Consider the following 5,619-nt stretch of genomic DNA (forward strand, 5'->3'; position numbering starts at 1 on the left):
ATGGGGTTACATGTTAAACCCCATGCTAATGAACTAGGTACCCCTATGTTTTTATTTCAATTTTTATTTGAACTGTCCAAACTCATATTTTTCAGCTTGTGGTCTTAATAGTAAAGCTAGCTCCTGTGTGAATATTTTCTTTTCAGGAATCGAAATAGGCATATGCATGTTAATTGTACTAATCCTCTTGTACAAAAGAACGGACTTGTTGATCGAGAAAAGTAAAGAAATTGAGACATTGTTGAAACAACATGGATCCCTCGGTCTATAGAGGCATACTTATGCAGATTTGAAGAGAATTACAAACTCCTTCAAAATCAAGCTAAGTGAAGGAGGTTATGGTATTGTATACAAAGAAAAACTATATTGTAAGGATCAAGTGGCAGTGAAAATTCTTAAGAGATCATCAAATCGAGATATGGATATGGTGGAATTCATCAATGAAGTTGCAAGTATCAGAAACACAAATCACAAAAACAGTGTAAAACTCCTAGGCTTTTGTTACGAGGGTTCAAAATGCGCTCTTATATATGACTACATTTCTTGCGGATCTCTTGAAAAGTTCACACATAGGGGAAAAGACGAAACAAATCAACAACTCTCATGGGAAAGTTTGTTTGAAATCGCAATTGGGATTGCAAGAGGGCTTGAATACTTGCACCAAGGGTGCAACACGAGAATTTTACACTTCGACATTAAGCCAAAACATTCTATTAGACGAGAATTATTGCCCCAAGATATCTGATTTTGGCCTGGCTAAGATATGCCCACAAAAGGACAACATAATATCAATGTCAGAAGCCAGAGGAACTGCAGGATACATTGCTCCTGAGGTTTTCTTCAAGAGATTTGGCGGAGTTTCTCTTAAATCAGATGTTTATAGTTACGGGATGTTGGTTCTGGAAATGGTTGGGTGTCGAAAAAATGTTGATGCGAAAGTGGAACATAGTAGTGAGCAGTATTTTTCGCATTGGATTTACAAGCAACTCGAGGAAGTTGAAGAGATCGATCAAATCGATACCACAAACAACAACGAGGGATCAATACTCAAAAGGAAGATGGTTGTAGTGAGTTTATGGTGCATACAAACCAACCCCTTGACCCGACCAAATATGACTCGAGTTGTAGAAATGCTCAAAGGAACAATCGACTTGCTACTGATTCCTCCGATTCCATCTCTAGCTTCTCCTTTGAGATCACACCAAATTTCTACGACTCTGGATGAAATATCTGTAATGAATGATGTGACTTGAGTGTACATTTATGTGTGCATTCATGTGGTGACTTATGGGATGAAATCCTAGGAATATCATGAATGGATGTATTAAGTGTAGTCTTAAATGTTTGTGGTTTAAGATGATGATAAAGTATGTATTAATGAGGTAATGAAATGTGAGTTAATCATGGGAATTATGGGACTTAATGAAGAAGTGCTAAGGTTTAATTCAAGATGCTCTACTATGCAAAGTCGAGCAAAACTGTCCGAAGCTCTCTGAAGTTCCACTCGACCAGCTCACTCGACCGAGCAAGCTCTAAGTTGGATCGAGCGAGCAGACAGAATGTAACAAGAAACTTCCTGTAGCCCGCTCGTCCAAGCCGCTTGACCGAGCGAGCCTCTGTATTGGTCGAGCGATGTCTCTGATTCTCCTAGGATGCTGTTTTTGACTCTTCAAGTACTTGGGGCAGTTTCATTATCATTTATCCATAGCTCGAATGTACTTAATGTTATTTAGTGTGATCTCTCACATAAATAGAGAGCTTTCATACTCACATCAAACACAACCCCTAAGCCAAACACATAGCTTTTGTTTTATCTCTTACTCAATTGTAATACTTCGTTTGTAAGAGTGTTTTACACTATTGAAATAATATAAACAATCAACTGCACGCCACAGAGGACGTAGTCATCATTGGTTGAACCTCCTTAAATCATTGTGTCAATTTTGCAAGTTTTACATTATCAAACATTTGTTTGTTGATTGAAATTATTATCGTGCATTAAAGTTCTTAACATCGTATCAATTTTGGCAAATTATTACAATTTCATTAGGGGGACTCTTTATATCCTCAATTTGATGTTCTAGTTAGACAAGTTAGCCATTATAGTGAGCTTTTCTGTCAGGTCGACCTTAAGATTTGAGAGGCTTGGAACAAAATATTAATTATGTGTCTTTAATTACTAAATATATTATTATAAACCCCTAACTAAATATTTAAAGTATCATTTTTTGAATTTTTAGGATGGGACCGGGGCACAGACCTCTCTTGCCCATTATAGGGATGGCCCTGCTTTGTGACAAAAGAAAGTAATAACACTAGGGCTAAGTAACAAAAGGTGACTTGAGAGTGATCGATCAAATTGAATAGATGTCATTACTAAATATCAAGAGTCAATATCAACGCTTAAATTTGACCAACTTTTTATTAATTTTCTATTTCATAATCTATAATGGCCCTCAAGTAAATAAGAACAATTTTCATTAAGTTATGTTGAATTTTCTTCTATGCTAAAAAATTGTTTTGTTTAATTCATTGATCATAATGCTTTAAAAAAACTTAGGTTATTTATTGCAAGATGGCAAACAACGGAATTTAATTTGTGACTATTTAGGTTCTGACAAAATTAATTAATTTTAAATTTATTAATTTTAAATTTTATAACATATCACAAATAAATATGAGTTATGACAGTTGAGTTAATTTCGCACACAAATATCTAAAATTCGACCCAAGGGTACTAAATTTAATTAAAGGTTAAGTATAAATAAATAAAGTATTAAATAATACTCATTTATGATCATATTGCTTCATATTAATTAATATGACGCTGTTAACAAATAGTTTTTGATATAAATGATTTGAACATGTCAGTACAAAGCTTCTTCTCTAAGCAAATGCATTTATAGAAAATAAAATTGAATAAAAGTCTTTTCTCATTTATATCGGTCTAATCATAAATTTATTTTATATTAAACTAAATAATCAATCAACTAAATTAATTAACACACTCACTTTCGTACTCAACATACTCATTTTAGTTGTTTAATATATTAACACATTATTTTAAATATTAAAACTAACATTTTAAATATTAAAATACTCATTTTTTAAAATTAAATAGTCGCTTTTAATACCATCTAATCTGTGAGACCGTTTCATACTAGGGTTGGTCTTGGGGGAGAGTGGCATCATTACTACGTGGGCTTGATATTATTTTCAAAAGAAACAAGTTGAACTTTCATAATTGGGCCAAAAAATAGGTGCAGGGAACTCACTTTAACTCAAAAGGTTTAGCTACCAAGTTTCGTATTCATGTTCATACATAAGTTACCCTAATAAATTAGTCTAATAACAAAATAGTCTTATCATAATATCATCGCATTTAAGAATTTGTGCATGGGCACTCCACCTCTCTAGTTTACCACTCCCTTTATCTTATATCAATCAATTTGTCACTCAATTGTTATGAACTTATAGTAGTTGTTATCATATGTACTACTAAGCATTACTTAAACTGTTATTTTGCTAAAATTTTGTATTTATGTTCATATATGTAGAGTCTAATAGCTATATGGGCTCTCAACCTCTCTAGGGTACCAATCCCTCCATCTTATATCAATCAATTTGTCACATACATTTATAGACTCTAATAGCTATATATATATATATATATATATATATATATATATATATATATATATATATATATGTATGTATGTATGTATGTATGTATGTATGTATGTATGTATGTATGTATGTATGTATGTATATATATATATATATATATATATATATATATATATATATATATATATATATATATATATATATATATATATATATATATATATATATATATATATATAGAATATCATAAAATGTTAATTTTGATTTTGAAACGCTAAAAGTTGTAATGTTCTGAAAACAACTACATCTACCACTAAACACTACTTAAAATGTTATTTAGCCGAACAATTACTATTCAAAAATTCCTGTGTAGAGACAGTCTCACCATAAGACGTTCATCATACAAGGGTTGAATAGCCCTTACAATTATTAACATACGTGCTTCTTAACATCGTATCGATTTTGGCAAATTATTACAATATCATTAGGGGGACTCTTTATATCCTCAATTTGATGTTCTAGTTAGACAAGTTAGCCATTATAGTGAGCTTTTCTGTCAGGTCGACCTTAAGATTTGAGAAGCTCGGAACAAAATATTAATTATGTGTCTTTAATTACTAAATATAATACTATAAACCCCTAACTATTAAATATTAAAGTATCGTTTTTTGAATTTTTAGGATGGGGCCGGGGCACAAGCCCGTCTTGCCCATTATAGGGACGGCTCTACTTTGTGACAAAAGAAAGTAATGATACTAGGGCTAAGCAACAAAAGGTGACTTAAAAGTGATCGATCAAATTGAATAGACGTCATTTCTAAATATCAAGAGTCAATATCAACGCTTAAATTTGACCAAATTTTTATTAATTTTCTATTTCATAATCTATAATGGCCCTCAAGTAAATAAGAACAATTTTCATTAAGTTATGTTGAATTTTCTTCTATGCTAAAAAACTGTTTTGTTTAATTGATTGATCATAATGCTTTATAAAAACTTAGGTTATTTATTGCAAGATGGCAAACAACTTAATATAATTCGTGACTGTTTAGGTTCTGACAAAATTAATTAATTTAAAATTTATTAATATTAAATTTTATAACATATCACAAATAAATATGAGTTACGACAGTTGAGTTAATTTCACAAACAAATATTTTAAATTCGACCCAAGGCTACTAAATTTAATTAAAGGTTAAACATAAATAAATACATAAAGTATTAAATAATAGTCATTTATGATCATATTGCTTCATATTAATTAATATGACGCTGTTAACAAATAGTTTTTGATAAAAATGATTTGAACATGTCATTACAAAGCTTCTTCTCTAAGCAAAATGCATTTACAGAAAATAAAATTGAATAAAAGTCTTTTCTCATTTATATCGGTCTAATCATAAACTTATTTTAAATTGAGCTAAATAGTCAATCAACTAAATTAGTTAACACATTCACTTTGGTACTCAAAATACTCACTTTAGTTGTTTAATATTTTAACACATTATTTTTAATGTTAAAACTAACATTTTAAATATTAAAATACTCATTTTTTAAAAATTAAATAGTCGCTTTTAATACCATCTAATATGTGAGACCGTTTCATACTAGGGTTGCTCTTGGGGGAGAGTGGCATCATTACTACGTGGGCTTGATATCATTTTCAAAAGAAACAAGTTAAACTTTATAATTGGGCCAAAATATAGGTGCAGGGAACTCACTTTAACCCAAAAGGTTTAGCCTAATAAAAATGGTCTTATCATGAGATCATCGTGTAGCTGCATGGCTCTCCACCTCTCTAGTATACCACTCCTTTTATGTTATATCAATCAATTTGCCACTTAATTTTTATGAACTTATAGTAGTTGTTAGAATATAAATTTTTGAGTAAAACAAAATCCTAAAACACTAAATTTAATTTTGATTTTAAAACGCTAAAAGTTATAATGTTCTGAAAATTGTCATATATATTACTAAGCGCTGCTTAAACTGT

At 30.6% G+C, this 5,619-nt stretch overlaps 1 pseudogene; it reads left to right on the plus strand.

The window, feature by feature from the left end:
• On the plus strand, window positions 1-1,253 carry LOC130803295 (LEAF RUST 10 DISEASE-RESISTANCE LOCUS RECEPTOR-LIKE PROTEIN KINASE-like 2.1; annotated as a pseudogene).
• The last annotated feature ends 4,366 nt before the right edge of the window (window positions 1,254-5,619 follow it).

Source organism: Amaranthus tricolor, chromosome 16 (assembly GCF_026212465.1).
Source record: "Amaranthus tricolor cultivar Red isolate AtriRed21 chromosome 16, ASM2621246v1, whole genome shotgun sequence".
Taxonomy (NCBI): domain Eukaryota; kingdom Viridiplantae; phylum Streptophyta; class Magnoliopsida; order Caryophyllales; family Amaranthaceae; genus Amaranthus; species Amaranthus tricolor.